The sequence below is a fragment of the Paralichthys olivaceus genome, chromosome 5 (assembly GCF_024713975.1).
Source record: "Paralichthys olivaceus isolate ysfri-2021 chromosome 5, ASM2471397v2, whole genome shotgun sequence".
Classification (NCBI taxonomy): Eukaryota; Metazoa; Chordata; class Actinopteri; order Pleuronectiformes; family Paralichthyidae; genus Paralichthys; species Paralichthys olivaceus.
The window spans coordinates 25,255,127-25,279,339 of record NC_091097.1 but is presented as its reverse complement, the minus strand read 5'-3'; positions in this window follow the sequence as shown (position 1 = coordinate 25,279,339).

Sequence of the window (24,213 nt, the reverse complement as noted above, 5' to 3'; positions counted from 1 at the left end):
AGCATTAATTATTTTTTACATGATACTGTAAAACGACTGGACGTAAATTGAAAGATATGTAAATAAAGTGTTGTGTAAAAATCAAAAAAAAAAATCTCACTCTCTCTCTCAGGGTCTCTCTCCTTCCTCTTGAACTGGTACAGTTTCTCACTCTCTCTCTGTCACCAAGCTGGATGTCATGTGTCTCTGTCCTTCCTTCTTAAAGGAAATGTCTCTCTGCGCGGAGCGCCGGCAACGAGCACAAGGCACCCATTCAAAATGTCTCGGCAGGAGAGATTTTCTAGTTAAGTAATAACATGATGAATTAAAAGAGTAGAGAAAGTTAAACCATTGAAATAGACAGATGTGACTTTGTTTATGAGGAAGGGGCAGAAGAAAGTGATGATCAGGACCTATGGAAAAAAAACTGAAAATAGTGGCATACCCCCTGACATGAGGAAGGTGGAGTCAGCAAATACATCTATAGGAAGTACAGCGAGGGATTTTAACATTAACTACTGTACACTGGCTCAATGGCATTTCGGTTTCTCACTAACTGAGGTGAAAAAGCCAGCAGTTAGCTGAGGCACAGAAGTTCAATTCTTTTCACACTGGTTTTCACACTTCCTAAACTGGCTCATACAGAAAGCCAGTGGCAGCAAGCTTTTAACAAGGTTTTCTTTGGCAGTCCGGAGAGGGTTTTAAGTCAACATTCACCGGGACCAGGGAACATCTGGAATATGGATGAAACTGGTGTTTTGACTGTGCAGAAATCAAACAGAGTGGTGACCAGACAGGAGTTTAAACAGGCAGGGTGTAAGGGGTTTGAGTGACAGGGAACAATACTCCACCCAACGTCATATTCCCTTGGAACTGCTCAGCTGCTATTCTTACTGACAAAACAGTGAAGGAGGAACTTTTGGCTTTAACAGACAATGTAAAACAGGTCCAGTGCATGATAATGCAAACAGTGGGCCCCGGGTGAGGCAATTCATGTGCTACAACTGCAATTTGATGAGTTTTGATGAGTGTATTTAAATGATTTTCCAGTTGTGCGCTTTGAATGTATTACATGTTCTATTTTAAGGTTGGTTTTCTAGTTGTTATTATTATTTTTGTTATTATAAGAGACTGAATCTGGAAGAGTTTCCAGTGATGACACGTTTAGCCGCACGTCATCCTTTCACCGCTGGCTGTCGAGGTGGTGTCCAAATAACAATGTGGGCTTCGTTAACAATTGGAGAACTTTTTGGGGGAAACCTGGTCTGATTAGGAGAGACTGTATTCATCCCACTTGAGATGGCGCAGCTCTCATATCTAGAAATATGACAACGTTTGTTACACAGTCCACACCGTGACAATCCAGAGTTGAGACCAGGAGGCAGAGTCGCAGTCTTACATGCTTCTCTGCGCCTCTATTCAAACAGTCACCCTCACTACATCCCATAGAAACTTTGTCTGCCACCCGACCACCTAATTTATTTAAATCAAAGTACACAGGAGAGGGGTGATACATTCAAACCTAGTCAAAATTAACACAGCCAAAACATCAGCTAAAAACATAACTATAAAATGCACTTTATTAAATATCAGGTCACTAAATTCAAAATATTTACTTATAAATGATCTCATTACTGATCATCAAATAGATTTATTATGCTAAACTGAAACTTGGCTACAAGACGGAGAATATGTAGGTTTAAATGAAGCGACGCCACCAACCCACTCTAATACTCACATTCCTCGGAACACAGGCAGAGGTGGAGGGGTTGCAGCAATCTTTAAATCTGATCTATCTATCAACCCCCGACCAAAAGAGAGTTATAACTCTTTCGAAAATCTTAGAACCAGCCTCATCCACCCAAGCCTGACGTCACATAAACCAATTAATATAGTCATCATATATCGTCCACCCGCCCCTTACTCTGAATTCCTATCTGAACTCTCTGAATTTTTATCAGAACTAGTTCTTAAAACAGATCGGATCATTATAGCCGGTGATTTCAATATTCATGTAGATGTTGCCAATGACAGCCTTAGTTCAGCATTTAAATCAATAATAGACTCGATTGGTTTCACTCAACATGTGAATCAACCGACCCACTGCCTGAATCACACTCTTAATCTTGTCCTGACATATGGCATTGACATAGAAAATATAACAATATTCCAACAGAACCCGCTTCTGTCTGACCATTTTTTACGTACATTTGAATTCAGAATTGTTAATTACGTCAATTCTGGACGGAAATTCTATTATAGTCGATGTTTATCCGACAAAACTGTTCACAAATTTAAAGAACTGCTCCCCTCCTCACTTCCCTCTCAGCCATGTGTCAGTACAATACAAGAAGATTATCAAAACCTTACTCCCACACTAGTTGATAACTTTGTAAATAGTACTGCAGCCTCACTAAAAACAGCACTTGAAGCTGTCGCCCCATTAAAAAAGAAGAAAGTAAGTCAGAGGAGATTAGCTCCGTGGTATAATTCCCAAACGCGCGTTCTAAAACAGACATTGCGGAAGCTAGAAAGGAAGTGGTGTTCCACCAATCGCCAAGACTTCCACCTAGCCTGGAAGAATAGCCTTATAAATTACAAAAAAGCACTTAGAAATGCCCAAACCTCGTATTATTCCTTACTAATAGAAGAAAATAGGAACAACCCCAGGTTCCTCTTCAGCACTGTAGCCAGGCTGACAGAAAGTCACACCTCTACTGACCCATCTATTCCTCTAGATCTGAGAAGCAATGACTTCATGAGCTTCTTCGCTAATAAAATTACAACCATCAGGGATACAATCCACCACCTCCTCCCAGTGAATAACACTGATATATTGTCTGGTCCTGAAACCATAGCACCAGATTTATGTCTAAACAAATTTTACTCTGTTGATCTTCCTGAACTGACCTCGTTAGTTTCATCATCTAAACCAACTACTTGTCAGCTGGACTCTGTTCCAACTAGACTTTTTAAAGAAGTCCTCCCCCTAATTGACAGTTCCATTTTAAATCAGATTAATATGTCTTTGCTAACCGGCTATGTACCACAGGCTTTTAAGGTAGCCGTTATTAAACCTCTGCTTAAAAAGCCTACACTTGATCCAGAGGTTTTAGCTAACTATAGACCCATATCCAACCTGCCCTTCATTTCCAAAATCCTAGAAAAAGCCGTTGCTAACCAGCTGTGTGGTTACTTAGATAGTAACGGTTTATTGGAAAAATTTCTGTCAGGATTTAGAACCCATCACAGCACAGAAACAGCACTATTGAAAGTCACTAATGACCTTCTTATGGCATCAGATGATGGACTTGTCTCTGTCCTCGTCTTGTTGGACCTTAGTGCAGCCTTCGACACAATAGATCATAAGATTCTGCTACAGAGATTAGAACAACATATAGGAATTAAAGGAACAGCACTACACTGCTTTAAATCATATTTATCAGATAGATTCCAATTTGTTAATGTTAACAATGACTCCTCCATGCACATGCAAGTTAATCATGGAGTTCCACAAGGTTCTGTCCTTAGACCAATACTCTTCACCTTATATATGGTCCCCTTAGGCAACATTATCAGACAGCACCACATACAATTCCACTGCTATGCAGACGACACCCAATTGTATATTTCCATGAAGCATGATGAATCTAATCGCCTAGTTCAACTTCAGTAATGTCTCAAAGATATCAAGGCCTGGATGACCCAAAATTTTCTACTTTTAAACTCAGACAAAACTGAAGTTGTTGTAATTGGCCCTAAACATCTCAGAGAATCACTGTCTGAACAGATAGTCACCTTGGATGGTGTCAGTCTGGCTTCCAGCTCCACTGTGAGGAACCTTGGAGTGTTGTTTGACCAAGACATGTCATTTCACCCCCATATTAAACTAGTGTCTAGGACGGCTTTCTGCCATCTGCGCAATATTAACAAAATTAGAAACATCCTGTCTAAGCAGGATGCTGAAAAACTAGTCCACGCGTTTGTAACCTCTAGATTAGATTACTGTAACTCCCTATTAGCAGGATGCTCCATGAAGACTGTTAAAAGTCTCCAGTTGGTCCAAAATGCTGCAGCACGAGTGCTGACAGGAACTAGAAGGAGAGATCATATCACTCCTCTCTTAGCTTCCTTACATTGGCTCCCTGTAAAATTTAGAATAGAATTCAAGATCCTGCTCCTCACTTTTAAAGCCCTCAACAATCACGCCCCCTCATATATCAAAGAGCTGATAACACCTTATTATCCAAGTAGATCACTTCGTTCCCAAAACACAGGCTCTCTAGTGGTTCCAAGAGTCTGTAAGAGTAGAGCAGGAGGTAGAACATTTAGCTATCAGGCTCCTCTCCTATGGAACCAGCTCCCACTCTGGGTTCGGGAGGCAGACACTGTCTCAGCATTTAAAGTAAAACTAAAAACCTTCCTCTTTGACAAAGCCTATAGTTAGGGCTGGATCAGGTGAGTCCTGAACCATCCCTTAGTTGTGCTGCTATAGGTTTAGACTGCTGGGGGAACTCCCATCATGCACTGAGCACTTCTTCACTTCCCTCTGTCTCTCTGTCTCTCTGCCCCCCCACACCTGTTTATTTATTTATTTATTCATTTTAACATGTCATCATGTCAAAGTGTCACTTTGTCCTCCCATAGTCCCTCTGGCTCTTCTCTCTCTCTCGTTTCAGATAACTGGCACCGGGACTGCAGGACAACAACGACTACCATCACCATTGTTAGCATTAATTAAAATAACTCAGTAATTCATTAATATATATAATCCTGTTGTAGATCACTACATTGTTATTGTTTTAGTCAGCCCTGATAGTGATTGGTGCCCAATTGTTCCTGGTCTCTCTCTCTCCACCTCATCTCTCTCTTCTCTCCCCTGCTTTCCACCCATCTCTCCTTTCCTCCCCCCTTACTTTTTTTCCTCACCCCAACCGGTCGAGGCAGATGACCGCCCACATTGAGCCTGGTTCTGCCAGAGGTTTCTCCCTGTTAATGAGGGAGTTTTTCCTCTCCACAGTCGCCTGTGCTTGCTCATTGTGGGAACTGTTGGGTTTCTCTATGTTAATATTGTTTTAAGGTCTTGACCTTTAAATGTAAAGTGCCTTGAGTAGAAGAGAGAATTGGCTCTATATAAATAAAATTGAATTGAATTGAATATTGCTCTCTAAACACAACATTATTGATCCACAAAAAACAGTGAAATTAAAAACAAGATAAAAATATTGTCATGATAAATATATCCACCCTCGCCAATTGCAGTAATAACAATAAGAACAACAGCAGAACAATTTAGGCACATTGAAAGCCTAATGAATAAAAATTGGTTTTCAGATGATTTTTGAAATTTTCTTTTCACAGGGAAAATTGGATGATGGAAGGGAGAGAGTTCCAGAGTTTTAGGGCACTGGTGGAAAAGGCCATGTCCCCAAATCCCTTTTTCCTTGATCTGAGGAAAGACAGCAGTATTCAACTAAAGAACAGTTAGGATATATCTGTCCCTGTAGAATCAAACAAAATTATGTTTGATTGTTGTGATGGAAATCTGAAACCACAAGAGGCTGGCAAGGAGAAGAACCTGGTCCATCAGTGAAGACAGCACTTCCATGTCCAGTGAAGAATCAGCTTTACACACAAGGCTTGAGGTGACACCTTAAACTTTATGAAGACTACTGTTTCATTACCGTTGATCAGATGTACTACCTGCCAAAGATATTTCATAAGCAACTTGTCTTTTTCCCACTAGAAACCAGAAAAGGAGGGAGAATCCAGACTGACATGTCATAGGACAGCAGCAGTTTCAGTAAGGGAAAGCAGAAACAACAATAAATACCCAAGTGATGCCAACAGCTTTCTTTTAGAAAATTAAAAAACCAAATGAGACAGAGGCCGAATCAATGATCAGCAAAATGGGTACAGTCATAGCTTTAGTGAAGGACAAGAGGATCATCAGTGAGAACCCAAGTAACAACTGCAACTTTTGAGAGAACTCGAGGGAAGAAGCGACATCCCAAGGTAAACAATACGACTGACAACTGGCATTTAATCTTTTTCTAAACTGGTGTTTTCTTTGAGTTCCTTACTGAATTCAAATACAGTTGAGATACACTACAATGTAAGATGCCATTACTGATGTTTGCTTTTGTGTGCTTTCAGGGATAGAGGAAGATGGCTGGATTCTTACAAGATGTAAGAATTTCGTCCAATAGTTTGCTCAAAAATCGCGAAAACGTGGCCAAAATCGACGAATGGGAGTCAATGCCGATCACCCAAAAGAGCGAGAGGCCAAAAATGGCCATTTTTCAGCCACTTTTTTGGTGTTTAAACACTTCTCCTAGCCACAAACGGAGTCCGACAGACATGATTTTTCAGGTTTTCAGGTGAAAGTAGAGTTTGTTTCCTACGCACACATGCCACTCTGACATCTCTCGGTCCAGTAGTTTAGGCTGAGTCAATTTACCGAGAAAAGTTTTCCGGTCTCACCTCTCCATTGACTCCCATGTTAATTTTTGGAAAAAAGTCAGAAAAGGAGAAAAACAGAAAACTATTTCTAACTCGCTCGCACGGTCTCATTTCTGAACTCTCTCCCGCCAAAACATATCTGTACGTTCGTGGAAGTCTTGGGATTCTCACAATGTTTTCATTTTTCAGATAGGACCTATAGTTTTTGAGTTACAACCATTTGTTTGAAGAGTGGCGCTAGAGCACAGCCCTCTGGCTTTTCCATTGACTTCAATGGAAAGCTCCAAAAATAATTCCTGATGAGAAAACTAAATTTCTAAATCGCTCTTACGGTTTCATTTCTTAACTCTTATTAAATATAAACATATGTGGACGTCGGCCAAAGTCTTGTGATTCTCACAAATGTGTTTAATTTCCAGATACGACTTATAGATTTTGAGTTAGAAGCTTTTGTTTGAGCGGTGGTCTGAAACCTGTTCGGCTCTCGAAAGTGAGGGGACAACAGGTGTTCCTCATCAAATCAGTGAGTAACCATAGCAACCCCATAGACTGTCAGAGAGAAAGTCTCCTCTATAAATTTACTAAACTCAACCCAGTGGTTAAGGCACTTGCATCATGTGATGTGAGTCTGGGTTCAAGACCGAGTGAGGGTGGTGGTTTTTGCTTCATTTTTGAAAATTTAAATTAAAGTAGAATTAAGCCCCCCCCCCCCATAGTAACTGGATATTACCAGGAACATGTAATGAGCCTTTATTTTGAAAATAAGCCCCCTCCCATTATAATAGAATGTTACCAGCAAACATGTACAGAGCCTATATTTTGAAAATAAAAATAAACAACCCTCCCCCATAGTAACAGGATATTACCAGGAAAACATGTAATGAGCCTATATGAGGATTCAGCACTGAGTAAGAAAAATTAAATGAATGTTTTGTCCTAGTAACAAACTATATGCGACCACCAAAAAATCGCTCTGCTGCAGCTCAGCAAGATAACACTTTCTATGGAATCACACCCAAGCTTTCCTGGGATTAGTGTCACAGTAGGAAATGATTACTGAGCTGGACTGAACGACACATTACAGCCACCATTAACCCTCAACATGCATGTTGTTTGTATTTTGAAGCAAGAAGATCAGAAGATGAGGGGCATTTCTGACTCCCCGTACTGTGGTCAGTGACAACACTGCTGCTGCGGTCCACTGCAGTGTTTGATTTAAGACAATTGTATTTTTTGAGTAAATGGAGTTATTGGAATATAATTTTAATAAGAATCATTATAACAATGGAGTTTTCCTTCATGTTGTCTTCCTGTTTCTCCAAAACACTATCTGCTTTATTATTTCGGAGGATCAGACCATGGGTCTCTTTCACAGTATAACTTGCTGCCATAATCTGTCACTGAGATGGCAGCTCACTTACCTTTATAATCTTATGACACCCCCAACCAGAATGTTTGTGTATTTGGGGTGACTTTAGGAGAAATCAACAGATTTCAGGCTAAAAGATGGCATTTGCAGCATTTATACTGCTGTCAAATGTCAAACAGGGTCAAATACCACCATGTATAAAACATAAGTTTTAAACATTCAATTGTATCAAATAACATTATTCTTAGCATTATTATTATAATTTCAAATGAATATCAAATGTAGTCCTCATAATAACTTAATGAGTCAGAGTAAAAAAAAGTATTTACTGAAATAAATGACTAGAAAAACTTCCCTCATATCAGTATGTTTTAATCACCATAGCAACCAGCTGCTTAGATTTTAACAGGTGAATCTGATTGGACTTCTTCGATAGGAGAGCTCTGATTGGCTCTTGTCTTTTGGACCTTTCCTTAAAACCTTTGGTTCAACGTTCTCCGACCTCTCTGATCTTCATCTGAGGTAAGTGATGTATCTCACTCTATTGAAGTATCTACTTAGCCAGCATGCTAACTTATTAAATTCGGGCTCATAATTTAAGATTGAAGTCAAACTACTGTAAAATATGCAGTTGCTGCTGTTACCTGCTGCTGTTAAATGTTTCTAATGTGCTGGTTATTGTGCTGGTTGCTTTCATGACAAATGTGGAAATATTGTTGCTGGCTTGTCTTGTATTTTCTGCTGCTTATCTTTGATTCCTGTGGTCATTCTATGTCTGTAATTACATGAATGAGTGAAATCAGGGAGCTAACGTAATGCTAAGTAGCGTTAGCTTGCCTCGGTAAGGTAGGGCGTGGCAGGTTGCGGTTGTAGTTTAATGTAATAATAGTTGACTTGATAAAGCAAGTAGCCTAGCGGGGGGATTGGTTGTGTTGTTCATTGGTAAGCTGACGGTGTCCGGTTGGAAATGTTTAACGTGTAGCCCAAACTATCCCGAAGTACAGTTCAATGTAATGTTGTGGTTTTACTCTGTGAATTGATACACCAGGCACCGACAGTGTGATTAAGCCCCAAGTAACATTAACTTGTAGTTGCGTGTGTGTTTTTGTGTGTGCGTGTGCGTGCATGCACACGTCTGTGCGAAGTATGTACATCTTCGTCTCAATATTGAGACGAAGTGTAGTTACATGATGATCTATGTGATTTTAGTTTGTGGGCTATTAATGCACTGTAACTGTATCTGACTAATTTCCCAAGTAACATTAAATTATAGTTCTTTGTGTGTGTGTGCGCGCGTGCATGTCTTTGCGAAGTGTGTACATTTTTGCTTATTATTTCATTGTGTGTTACTGAGAGCATGGGTATTTTGTGTTTCTGCAGCATGTTTGGATTCAGGTTGTAAAAATGTGTGTGCATGGAAAGTGGGACCTGCTGGCTTGTTGCTAAAACTTATATGAAATAATGGAGACAAAGTGTAGTTACATGTTGATATATGTGATTTTAGTCTGTGAGCTATTAATGCACTGTGAGTAACTGTGAGTTGATAAAGTAGGCACAGACAGTATGTGATTAAAGGTCCAGTGTGTAACATTTATGTGAGAGGGGTCTATTGGCAGAAATTAGAATAAGCCCTATATTGATATAGAGAAAACCAAAAGTTCCCACAATGAGTAGCACTTTGGCGACTGTGAAGAGGAGAAACTCCCTCATTAACAGGGAGAAACCTGTAGCAGGACCAGGCTCAATGTGGGCGTTCATCTGCCTCGACCGGTTGAGGTGAGCAGAGAAAAATAGGGAGGAGAGGAGAGATGGGTGGAAATTGATTATAAAATAATCCCAGTGATATTTCCACATGTGTGTTTCATCTAAATTGTATTAATTGTTGTTTTCTTAATCCTAGAATGGTGACCTTTATATTTATTTATGCTGGGTCCTCTCTACTTAGGCTGCCATGTTTTTAGGTGTCACTAAATTCTACACACTAAACCTTTAAGTGGGGACATTGTTGCCAACACTGGTTTTTACTGAAAATACTATATTTATATGCTGACTGCTATTTAAATAGATTTTTTTTTGTGTGAATGATTTTAGGATTTCACTGCTCTCAATGGTGTTAGCCTAAAATGTGCAGTACTGTTACTGTAGGTGTGATGGAGCCTACCAGAAATGTATAAGCTAGAAAACTATGTGATTATATTATATATTAAGCGACTTGGTGTGCAGCAGAACTGTTTATGTCTGAGAGCACTCAATGTGTACATATATGTGATTTTACACTGCCATTAAAGGTTTAATTTATTTCACTCACAGATTCACGGCTCTTGAGCAGTGCTTTACCGGTGAGTGTTGGTTGAATACTGTCACTAGCATAAAATACTAATGAAAATGCACATTGAATATTTTTTTGTGTGTATATGTATTAAATCAATACAATTGGCAATGCTTTTACAGACATGTTTGACTGTTTGTATTTAATTAAATTAGTCATCCAATCATGACAGGTGATTTGATGATACAGAGCTCACTCTGAATGCAGATTATTTCTTCAAAGCAAAATATATTTTGTCCTGCCTACATTTGTTTACATATAAAAAATCTATTTTAGTTACAAGTCTGTTATGCTCACTTTTGTTTATAGAGACAATTCATTGACCTCATCGTGAGTGTGGCGGATCATGTCGTTCTTTGTCATATGTGGTCCTCATTAATATCTACTCTGGAGTAATTGACAATGTATTGTCTTTCTCAGGTTTTGTGCCCGAGATCTTCAAGACAGGCTCATCGAAATTTTCATAGTGTTGCATATTTTTGTTGAAATCATTTGTATTGTTATTAACATATTTTGTGAGTTTCTCTGTCTGGGTATCCTTCACAGCTTCACCAGATTTTCACGGTAAGTTAGAGTAGATGAGAATATACACTATACAAATTAAATTGGAAAAGCACACCTGTCGGTCAAGTAACAAACTCTTAACTTGTACCTAACAAATTGTAGGCCAACGTGTGACGACCAAGGCAGGACCACCTGTGACGAGGACAACCAGGGTCCAGTCAAATCTTTTTCTATCTTGGTGAGTATTTTGGATTCATAGATTTATAACTATCCACCTTACTGTACTGTTTTGCTTCTTTTCCACTTACATTCCTTTTCTGTTCATCCTATGATCATCATCCACTGGCCACAGATGGGACAAACTTGGTTGAAGGTATTGTATTAAGTATTTAAATTACAATTAAAAAGAAATTAAAAAAAAAAAAAAAAATTGTTACAAGACTTTTTTTTTTGATCCGCAAATTGTATCAGAGATGCCGAGGAAGGGCAAGAGATCACAGGCACAAAAAGTGCGCTGGTCAAAGCTCGACCTGGCAGATCCAGCCACAGTCAGCCCACCCGGTCTTGGCCGAGAGGTACCTAAACAACAAATACATAGCTGAATTTGACAGCATTATCCTAATGTAATGTTAAGATAATGTATTTGTATTAATTGATAAGTTATATGTATTATCAGGTTCCCAAAGTACAGACCTCTCCACGGCCAAGAAATGCTTGGAGGACGGATGGACCCACTGGCTCCCATTCTCCAGCTAAAAAGGTGGGCTTTTATATCTCCCACACTTTCCATACAATATGCAGTCTTGAACTTGGTATTTAGTTATCAGATGACTGAAACCACAGTCCCCACCACCGTCCACACACACACACACTCACACTCACTCACTCACACACACACACAGTCTCTGTCACTCCGGTATATCTATACAATACACAATGTCTTGAGTTTCACATACTTGGTATAATTTTTTTCCTCAGACGGCAGAGACGCCTCCACCAGCCAGACATTTCTGGTCAAAGGACAATTTGCACACCCCTGTGAATTCTCCACCTTCAAAGGTATGGATTTGTTTTTGACTCATTGGAGATATGGGCTGGACCGACTCATTGGAGATATGGGCTGGACCCAGATTCTGTTATAATTTTACAGAGTTAAGTAGTCATAAATACTTGATTTCCATATACAATTATTTGTTTTATAATTATCAAGTGACTGCTATGTTTGACAAAAAGTTATTAATAAATCAAATTTAATTTCATGTCATCAGGTTTCCAAAATACAGACTCCTCCCCAACCAAGACATTTTTGGAGGAGAGATGCACCGACTGGCTGCTGTTCTCCAGCTAAACAGGTAGGCTTTTTATTCCCCACACTGTGGAACATCTATACAATACACTGTCATGAACTTGGTATTGTGTTATTAGATGGCACTTAGATGGCCAAAGTGGACACACAGATATGACCTGAACCCAGAATCTGTTCAATCTGATTTTGCTGAGTCAACTAGTCATAAATACCTGATTTGCAGAAACAAATATGTTTTATAATTATCAAGTGATTGTTTTGTTTGACATGAAGCCAAACTTCAAATTTAATTTACATCATCAGCTTCCCAAAGAACAAAACCCCCCACAGCCAGGAAATGTGTGGAAGACGGCTACACCCAGTGGCTCCTGTCCTCCAGCTATGAAGGTAGGGTTTGTTTTTTCTCTCCACAATTAATAGACACAGGATACACTTCAAACATTGCATGTGTTCAAAATAAAATAAAACTAACAAAAAAAAAACAAATTGTAATTATTCATGAAAAAAAAAATCACACTAAAGTTACCCAAACAAATCTCTGAACTATATAATACCTTCAACTGTACTGTACTTACTTATGAATTGATTGACAGTAGAGTCTTTTTTAAAAACATATACATCTGAAACAAAAGGAGGACAACTCTTAAAGTGTACTCTTAACAGTGCTCTGTCTCAAATTTGCACTTGCCAATGTAGTAGCATAGAGTTGGGCCTTTTTTAAATGCGTAGGAGGTCCAGCTAAACAGGTTGTAGAACACTTTCATTTTGTGTGCGCGTGTATCAAGACAAACCCCATAAATTGAATATTAATAATAATCCTTTATACCATACTTTGTTTCGCTTCAGCCCTGGGCAGGTGAAGACCCACTGTTTGAGAGTCCAAACAAAGAGAGAGGGACCATGTGGACGGTGAGGGCAACTCATAGTCAGAATGATGGTCGATACAACACATTCTAAAGGAATCATCAGTGCACCTGCATGGCACTGACATTTTTGGCATACCACAACGAAGGATTGCGATTTAACAGAGACAACCTCGACAGAGTGCTTCAGCAGGGAGATGCTCTCTATGTTGGCATCAAAAACCAGCTCATTTTAGATAAAAGCTTTGTAAGTGACCATCTGACAGTCGAGGAAATGCCGAAGCAAGTTTTAACAGACACTGATATCTACAATGTCCACATGTCTTCAGTGAGATGTGGCTGCGTGAAGGCCCCAGAACACAGCCGTGTTGGTTGGTTGAGTCTTGCCAAACAACTTGAGGTTCTGACAACAGAAGTCAGTCATGCCATACTCATGGTATCTCCTGAGTGCTTCGCAGTTTTCCGGGACAGATCAGGGCGTTATGGACTCTTTGACTCTCACACAAGAAGTGGAAGAGGTCTTCCCCACCCAGAAGGAACTGCAGTTATGCTGACTTTCAATCATCTCTGCGACTTGATCGACCACCTGCACAAGCTGTTTAAAGACCGTGGTTGTTATGCCGGCTATGAGTTTGTGCCTGTTCGTTTCCAGTCTGTCAATTCCAGTGGCAGTCCTGGGCAGGCAGCTGATGTGGAGGTAACAGTAAGTGCTACATCTGTACCTCAACCAGACACAATTGCACAAACCCCAGAATCCCAGTCACATACAATGTCCTACATACCGGAAGCAGAAACTTTTACTGTTGAGATTTCTGATCCAAATGTGCATATGTCAGATGTTTCTTCAGCTCTCCCACAAGCACAACTAACTGTGGAAGATGAAAGCCCAGAGAAAAACGAATGCAAAACACCACCAAAAGATGTAGACTTGAATCTAGGGGGAGATCAAATAAACAAATCAGTTAAAAATGTATCAAAACTAAACAAACATCGTCGCAAAAAAGCAATGCGTACAAGTAAATCTCCCATTTGCAGAAACAAATGTGAAAGAAAGAAATATGCTCGCTGTTCACAATTTCGCATTAAGAAACTGCAGGCTATGCGCATTAAATATATACCCAAGACCACCATTACCACAAACAAAAGCTGTTATCTTCCAAACTTAGTTACAAAGACCCTTGTGTTAAAGGCAAAAAGATATCAAACATTGTCTGTAGGTACAAGACAAATCCTGAATTTCAGTGCAGATTGAAAAAATACATGGACCAGAAATATAGCACAGATTCTGATGTCAGAGAATCTAAGAAAACGTACGTCAAATCAAAATATGCATGTGACCATGACTATAGACAAAAACAACGTCAAACCGTGTATTACAATGATACAGAATTTAGACTGCATCACATACGGCGCTGTAGTGTGCACAGAAGAGACAAGCTGGCTACAAATGCTGCTTTTCACCTTCATCAAAAGTTGCAGCGGGCCCTGAAAATAAGAAGGAAATACAGACGGATTGTAATCCACCAAACTCCACAGCCTGTGATCAACAGTGTGATGCAAGCTGAGATGTTTTCCTTCCGTGAAAAAATCCGTAATGGCCCCACCTATGTTTGCACAGTGTGCCACAGGACACTTTTTGCTCATCAAGTTGTGCGTTGCGACAGGTCCAAATTTGTCAAAAACGTTCACTTGGTAGCCGGTTGCTTAACAGGGAAATATGTTCACGTTTGTGACACGGAATGCTCGCCTACTTGTATAGTTCCACAAGAAAGGCAGCAGGAGTGGATTTGCCACACTTGTAACAGCCACCTGAGAAGAGGAAGCATGCCATCCATTGCAGTGGCTAATGAATTAGAGCTGGCACCTATCCCACCAGAGTTGGGTGAATTGAATGTGCTTGAGAGACAGCTAATTGCCAAAGTCTTGCCTTTTGCAAAAATATTGGTGGTGGCAGTTCTGGAAGAACAAAGAATATGAACTGCACAGAATAGGGAAAGACTGGAGGCAGAGAATAACGAAAGGCAGTTGAGACAGGCAGAAGATAATAGGGAGAGACAGGAGAGAGAAAAGAGGAGAGTTGGGCAAGAAAAGAAAGACATTGCTGACAGGGAAAGCGACAGAAAAGCTGCAGAACTAAACAAAAGGATAATACGTGGCAGAGCACAAGACAGCAGCGAGACTTCTGATTCAGAATCAGAGGAACAGAGAGCCACACAGAAGAAGGAGGAGCTTAACACAGAACACAGTGCTGAAGCAGAGCATGAAGTGACACCAAGAACAACACAGACAAAGACCTATCCTGAAACTGTCACAGTTATGGTATTATTTGGTCATGGTTATGGTGTTTTCTGTCCCTGGTATTGTATTCTGTCAAGTTATGGTGTTTTTTGTCACGGTTATGTATTCTCCTGTTTTCATCTCTGTGTTCCCCTCTATGTTCCACCCTGTGCTTCTCCTGTGTTCCCCTCATTGTCCCTCGCTATGTTCACCCTGTGTTCCTCTCATGTTCCCTTCTGCCTTCCTCCGTGTTCCCCCGTGCTTCTCCTGCGTTCATCCCTGTCATTATTAATGTATTTTTTTGTTCTTGTTTATGAAGAGTGTTTTCAGTTCGGTTTCAACAGTGTTTTTGTTACGTTTTGAATTCATGTTTTAAGTTTGTTCATTGTTCCTCTGTTTCCTGTTTTATTTTGTAGTCCCTGCTCCCGGTGTGTTTTCCCCATTTGACTTCCTGCCCTCATCATGTTCACCTGTTTGTCCTGTGCCACCTGTTCCGAGTCCCCTTTGTTTCTCCCTTTGCCAGAGTGCACCTTTTCAAACACAAACAATAACACAGTTGGGGGAGGAACTTTACACGGTATCTTTAAGTGAGCACACTCACTTCCCACCAAGCACTTTTGTTGTACACAAGCCACCCCCTCCCACACAGTATGGTCGCCATCTGAGCTTTCAGAGATTCCATCCATTTTGTGGGCCAGACATAAAAATCATGTGGGTTTTGTAAATTCAGCTACGCCACATAAAGTCACACTCAAGCATGATGCTAAGCTACCAATGGTAAGACAGTACCATTTGCCTCACAAAGCAATTTCAGGAATTGCAGGTGTCATTCAATCTCTATTGGATCAAGGTGTGCTGGTTCAAACCACCAGCCTATGTAACACACCTATTCTACCCATCCCAAAAGCAAATCGTCCAGATGAATGGAGGTTTGTGCAAGATTTGCAAGCTATTAATAACATAGTAGTGCCCACAGCTCCGATTGTGCCAGACACAAATTCAATTTTAGCTTCATTACCATCCAGCTCTACACACAGTCACTGATTTAAGTTCAGCTTTTTTCTCAATACCATTGCATCCAGATAGCCAGTATCATTCGCATTCACATATAAGGCCAAGCAGTAAACATGTTAGTGCAGAGTTTTGTCGAGAGCCCTACAGTGTATGCAGCGGCAGTAAAGAGAGACTTGGATGATCTCCACCTGACAGGGGGATCCACTCTCCTGCAATATGCTGATGATCTCCTAGTAGCTTCTCCGAAAAAAGAAGCTTGTCGAACTGACTCTATTTTGCTCTTGCAGAGACTGGCTGAGTGTGGCCATAGAGCATCACTGGCTAAGCTACAATTTTGCCAGCCTGAGGTCACGTACTTGGGTCATGAAGGCACTGTCCATCCTTGGACAGCGCCTTCTGTCACCAGAGAGGGTGAAACTGCTGGTTAGCATGCCGCCCCCCACTACCAAGAAAGAATTGCTCTCATTTCTAGGGATGGCTAACTATTGCAGGCATTGGATTTTTGAGTATGCAGCTATGGGTTCTGTTTTGCAAACTGCCACACTGCATTCAGCCCATCCCATGGTGCAGTGGACGGATGAGATGCACAAAGCCTTTCAAGATCTGAAGCGAGTGTAAGGACAACTCAACGATTTGGACACAGCAGAAACGTGAGTGCAAACTAAATTGAGAGACAAATTGACAATGTTTTGAGGACAGAGCCTGAAGGAGAAGAATCAAAAAAGACTTATGAACATGTGTTTCCAGTTCTCTTCCGGAAAAAAAGAACTATGAAACCTTTTGTGTTTCAGTGTGGCACCATGCTAGGGTTATGGCCCCCTGATTGCTGGGTGGCGCCAGTCTGCTGTTTATAACCAGGTGAGCGGCCACACCACGCCCTTTCCTTCCACTCTTTGATCCCTCGGGTGGTGGCTGCGGCGTGGCTGCAGTGTAGCGTGTTATACTTCGGGGCGCATTCCCCAAACATACAGGTAAGGTAGCGCACTTTCTCTTCCATCCATGGCTAGCGCAATGTGCACATTGGTGACACCAACTTCCAACTCTTGCAGCACGGCAAGTGGCTGGCGGATGGGCTGTCCCGCTGGGAGCTCTGTTGGGGTTTAGTTCGTGTCCGCAGGTAGGCTGGCATTATCTGCCTGTTTGTTTTGTCTGTCGCTGGATTCTCTGCTGATTATTATTGGTTCTGAGTGTGTGCATTTCTTTTTGTGATGGACAGGTGCTGTGGGCCCCTGGCCGGCAGCCCAACTCCCTGGTGGTGGTGTTCCTCATGATTCCCTCTTTAGTTGGTGTGCAGTGTCACGGGTGGCTAGTTTGTGATTCCTCTCCCCTTTTTGCTCCCCTGCCACTGTGGTAAGCCAGAGCCCTGTCCTTCCTCCATTTTACCCTGGTAGCCAGCATATTGTTTATTTTTGTATTGTTAAGTGTTAATTTCATTTATAATAAAATATATTTTTTATATGGAACGCTCTCTGCCCCCTGTGGATAATTGAACATGTGTGACCTTTACACCTTAATTCTTTAATTTCCTAGGGATGAAATTCCCCTAGGTAGTGTGGTTGCAAACAACCACAACCCAGTCCGCCACACATGTCCTATTGACAGTGAATGACTGTTATGTTGTGTATCCCATTGCTTTCTATAGAGGCAGATGGTGGTGGTCCACTAATGACAAAACATGGGTAGAAGCAGAACAAATTGTTCCAAGGTCCATGAAGGTAAAGTTCACACCTGCAGTTTCATTGACTAGACCTCTAGAACTGTGGTGTTTCACTGAACAGCAACTGAACGATCATCCCGACTGTAATGCATGGACAGTTAATTAACAAGAGGTTCCTGATGAGCTAAGAAGCTGCAAAGCCAGAAAAAAAAGATGAAACTGATAACGGTGTTGGCAGTTACTTTGTATCCATTAACACAATCAATGCAGCCGAATCTGAACCAAAGGTGCAAGATATGGACACACACAGTGTTCATCCACCTGTAGTGCAAAAAGCAAATTCAGCTCTCAACCTGATGGTTGCTTATCCGCGTGATCGTAATCTCAGTAATTGCTGGATATGTCAACGCATGCCAGCATCAATACACTCTTCAATGTTTAATCCAATCACATTCACTAAAGCCGACTACGAAATGTTCAATTGGAATGACCTTGCTTTAAGATTCAAAGATGAGGCAAACGATTGCTATACTCCAACCTACCCCGTAGACTTTGCAAAGTCCACCCAAAATGCAGACATCACTCTATACGTCACTGTTAATGACCAATATCTGCCGAGCGGATTTAATTACACCACACTGCTCTGGGTTGCTCATATGCAAATGTACGTTGAGCTAGGCTTCAATTATAGAGTCCAAATAATACTGGCTCAGACAAATTGTTCAAAACCTTCTGAACACCTGGGGCCTCATTTATCAACCGTGCGTAGAAAAGGTTCTAAATTCTGTCGTACGAATGAAACTTAGAATGTGTGTAAGTACAAACAAATCCGCAATTATCAAACGTGCGGACACTGGTCGTACGCACACTTGTAAGTAATCAGTGATGATAAATCCCACCCGTTCTTAACTACCATGCTCGTGCATGGTTAGGGTCATTTGCATTCAGAAACGCCTCCAATTGACCATATATGGCAGCAACACTCCCTTTAATAATGCGTGAATGGATTTTTTTCCCCTCACCGAAATCATGGCAACGAGGGCGAAGAAGAGGAATCTTTCAGACACCGAGATTGATGTACTTGTGCGAGAAGTGGAAACTAACTAAAAAATATTATTTGGAACACTTTATGCAGGTGTGACCAACAAAAGAAAAATTGCTACATGGGAGAAAGTTACGACTGCTATGAATTCCGTTGGGTCAGAGGGAAGATCACTCTCGGAAATAAAAAAAAATGGTTTGATATTAATTAGCGCCAAAAAACGCATCACAGCCCACAGACAAGCAATATCTGCAACTGGAGGAGGACAAGCAATAACCCAGCTATCACCCATGGACACCCGTATTGCCAGCATCATCGGCGACACAGCACTTTGTGGCGTTATTCCTGATGGAGATACAGATACTCTCCCATCACAACAAGCTGTACCATCAACCAGTCATACTGCAGGTAAAATAAAACGCTGGGCTGAGGTGTTTCATAAATATTTATTTAGACAGTTTAATTTGTGAATTTGAATTAAACTAAACGTGACAATAATGAAGAACAGGACCAGCCGGGGCCATCGGGAACCCATTCGGTGTGTCCTGGGGGGGCGAGGGTGCTGACGGAGGCAGTGCTACAAAATCAACAAGACACCACCAATTCCATAAATGAAATAAAGGATCAGCTGACAAACATCGCAAATACGTTACTGGAAATAAATGACTCATTGAAACAAATTGCTGTATGTGCATTGCAAATGTTAAATAAATAAACTTTAAAATGTTGAATGATATTGAGATTATTTTCCCACGCACGCTTTCGATTTTTAATTTCTCACTTTTCAAAGATCGGCTAACAGGCAGGCTTACCTAAAATCTCTGTATGATCACATCACATTCATAAACTTTATCAAAAGTCTCTTAAAGTAAACTACTGTGGAAGTAAAACTGAAAATTCGACCACATATAAGTGCTGCTGGACATAGAATAATTTTTAGGCATTGAATTAATTATATCTTATATTTAATCCTTATCTCCTATATAAGTGCGTTGCAATTTTTTTTAATGACGGTATTGAAACTGATACCGTTGCTTTTGAAAGACACCGCTGGTATACCTTATTACCTTATTACCGCCCAACCCTACTTTGGATCATGGGGTCTGGGCTGGTCAAATTCTCAACTACCCTTATTGTCACACTTCTCCTGCTCATCCTCCTCTGTTCATGTTTGGTTTCAATAATCAAGATGATAGTTAAGGTCTGTAATTCAAGCAGCCCAGACATGTGTAAAAGCAGACATTGCTGCAGCTAATGGTGTGTTTACAAAGCACTATGATTATCAAGGTCTTGTGAGTGGGTACAGAGTCCCCGTATAGGTGACATTGCTTTAGAGGATGACAGTGAAAAAGAGACTTCTAATTTGTAAAAAAAAAAAAAATGTTATGTTATTTCCTAAAAATAAAGTTGAGGAGGAAAATATTATTTGAAACTCCAGTGTTTGTTCTAGTCGTATGCGTATAGTGATGATTACAGCTTTGCATTATATGTTGAAAAAAAAAAAAATGTTGTGGTTGAAAATTTGTGAAAGTTGAAATGATAATCCTGCGAGGATAAGAAGCCACATCGCCATGCATCGTATGTTCTTGCAACCTCTCCATGGTGGTGACCCTCTACGTACGCAATGTACATGGGTTGAAGACTCTTCAATGTGTTAATTATGATGATGGTCAAGGTGCTTAAGTTTTGATTGAAGTTGTTGAATCAAGTATGTTTATTTAATTGTTTTATTGTGCTGATGAAATCAAGTATGTTCATTTTACCCTCTCAGTAGCTTGAGTTTCATCTAATATCAGACACGGCAAAAATCGGTCTTCTTCCTCCCCATCATTGAGGTTTGGCCTTTGCACCTGTCTAGAGTAGAGTAGTTAGTGCAGGGACTTTTTCACTTTTAGTTGAATAAGTGAACATTTTTGGCCTCTGTCAGCAGGTGCATGTGATCTGTGACCTCTGTCGTGAGCTCCTTTAATGCCTTGGTGTTTCAGGGGATCGTCATAAAATGAAGGTTTGCTTCATAAATGCCCTTGTTGGCCAGAAGATGGTACTCATGGGACACTTGTAAGAAATGGTAAGGGTGGTACAAAAGAGGGGTTTTCATTTACCTCACTGATTGTATGAATTGATCTTAACTGAATGACAAGTTCAAAGAATAATGTTTGTTGATTTTGTGTTTCGTATATTCTCTTGATTTGTTGTTTAATTGAGAAGGATTTCGTAATGCATGATGTTGGATCTGTTCTGAAGGGGCTGAAGGCAGTCTGAAAATTAAAAAAAAATGTAGGGTAATGGTAATCAGGATTGATCTTATGATCAATAAGAGGGGATTGTTATGGAATAGACACTGTCTCTTGTCCTCTCTGGGGCAGAGTGCAACAGGCTGTTGTGTTTGGGAAGTGCGAGAGCTTGACAAAGGTCAAAGGCTTCACTCCCTAGACATCACAGATATGAGACTGAGTAACAGTGGAAGTTCTACATTGAGTTACTCCACGGGCGAGACCCCCTCCCCAAAAAAAGTTAGCTAGTTTTTTATTATAACTATATACGTGAGGCAATTCTGCACAAAACAGTAGAAGTTATCAGACCTTAAATAAATAGACACTATATACAAAAAGTGGCAAATATATACAATTGGATATATAAAAAAAAGTAACAAGAGCAGAGAACAACAATAATGTAAAATATTAAGATGAACAATATACAAATAAAATATAGAATAAATATTCTAAATAGCACAAATCCTTCATCACACAAATTTGAAAACATACTAAAGAAAATCTAATTATTAGACTGTAGCACTAAGAACAGAAAACACAAACTAAAACCTGACCTTTGCAATAAAACCAGTGCACTATTGCACTATACGTACCCCCCTTGTCCGTTTCTATTTGGGAGACCCAGAGGTGAACTGTCCCCCACCTGCCCCTCCCCTTCTCACACAGCTTCTGTGCACCGTGCGGCACCTTCTCAGCAAGCAGTGGCGCCTGCAGCAGCTGCAGGGGGCGTCAATTTGCCAATTTCCCACACACTGTGACATGATAGATAATAGAAAACCGCTTTGCTGCACAGATGATTTTTTTTTCTAAGTGCTCGTGCCGCCCCGTGACATGAAAAAATGCTGCCGTGGGCGGCTGCCCGGTTCGCCCGTGCCTAAAACCGCCACTGCTGTGTAAGCAGCACTACTGTCTCCATAACTAGAAAATACATTTGACTGTTTAGGAACTAGCACACCCTTAGATTCAATGATCTGTTGGGGTTTAAAGTGTGACTGCTGGAAAGCAGACTTCAGAATATGAGAGAGCATCATGCACAGATGTTGTATGGATGAATTCAGATTTTCTCCTTGGCCAAGCTTCAATAAATATTTCATCATAAGACTTCAAAGGTCTACTGAACACTTTCTTTACTGTTGAGTTGACCATTGATCAGCAGATTTTCCACACCAACCACATTATCTAAAGAGTTTAGTTTACTATTAAATTATTCAGGTGTGCTAAGTTTACTAGTAATGTGCTTTTCTTGCATTTTCACAAATAAAGGAAATGTTTCACATATCAGAATTTTTATTAATGAATGTAGCACAATCTAGTCCAGATTTGAGAGGTCTAGGTGTAGTTGTTTTTGATCTGGACTAATGTGGTCTAATGTGGTATAAATAAAAATAGTGACATCGTCCCTTTAGCATTTTCACAAATAAAATTAAGGTTTCACAAGTTCAATAGTGGATGTCAGGCAAAGTGAATGTCTTACCTAAAATTTCTAAAATGTTTTTACATCAATAACATGCACCAAAAACAGACAATCAATGGACAAACAGTCGCTCATCAAGTTAATATTCCCTTCGCTTCCCCTGCCAAATCAAAAGTTCGTGACTCTTTATTGGTAGATTTTTGACAAGAAAACTTATAGGTTGTGTTTACACATGTCAAGTTTATTAAAATCTTATAATATATAATCTTGTATAAAGCACAAGAAAATAATAATCAAGATAAGACAAGTACTTTCACATTATGTGAGGGGAAAAACTTCATGTTTTTATTTAGATGTCTTCCATTTCTCAAATTATTTGCAGCAGTTCTGTCACGAAGTGAACTTGGAGATAGGACTCGGACGCAGAGTTAGGAGAATGCTGACAAAGATCAGGTTTTTATTTAACCCAGAAAAATACAATAACTGGCTAACAGAGGGGGCCTCGAAAAGAGGGAATGATTACAAAACATACAAATGAAAAATCCTACCTTCCGTGAAGAGATAAGAAATAAACAACACTTAACAGAAAACTGCTCGGAAGAGGGAAAAGCTATGAAAAGGGTTTACAAAATAAATCTCGTCCTGAGAGGGAAATGCTATGAACATTAACTAAAAAAATAACACTCCTATAATGAGGGACAACAATGCTAACCCACAAAACAAAAATCTCCTCCGAAGAGGGACAAGATCTAAAGATAAACTAACTATACTAACTAAAAGAGAGCTATGAAAACTATAAGGCAAAAGCCAACAAAAAACACTTTTAGCGAGGCAAAAGGCTGGTGGCACTTGGCGAACGTACAAGACACACTGGCACAGGACAAAGGGGAGAGGCAGACTATAAGCACACATGGAGGTAATGGGAAACAGGTGAGTATAATCAGGATCATGGAAGACAATCAGACCGAGGCACATGAGGAAGGGCAAGTGACCTGAAACGAGAGGAGAGTTAATTTTTCAAAATAAAACAGGAAGTCACAATACAAACATGGAGACAGGACAAAAACTTAACTTGATTTTACTGTGGTGTGACAAGTTTGTCTCTTAACATGATGTACAGGTCAGCCGCAGCAAGTGGATCTGCAGGAGCATCCCACCCATTCTCCTCCATCAGGAGACAACACAGTTCAAAAACGGTTTCATCACAAGGAAACTCACCTTTGGGAGTGCACTCTTCCATACACACAGTGACCTCCTCCATGGAAACAGGTTTGAGTCTATCCTCAGCACTGTGCAGCTCTGGGAATGAATACATCACATCAGGCCGACCCGATGCCACGTCACCACTTGATCTTGGTCTGATTTTGTGTGAATTCCAGGTGGTGAAAACTTTGTCAAGTTCATCCTCCATAGAAAGAAGCACAGTACATACAGAAATGTGAAATAGGTTTTGCAACACTTAACTGTTGCCTGTCTATACTGAGGCCTAGGTTGCTGTGTTGTATTGTTTATGGAGGGGTAGAAAATTCCAAAATCAAAAATAAATAATTTAATGAATAATTACAAACAACAACAACTGCTACAATTCCAATACAACCTACAGCAACTTCATTTCAGAGGTTGAGGAAAGATTTTTACCTGAACAAGATTCATGAAACAGAACTGGATTAGACTTTTGTCCAAAAATTCTCCTGTGAAATGACCATCATCCTGGAAAGTTTGAA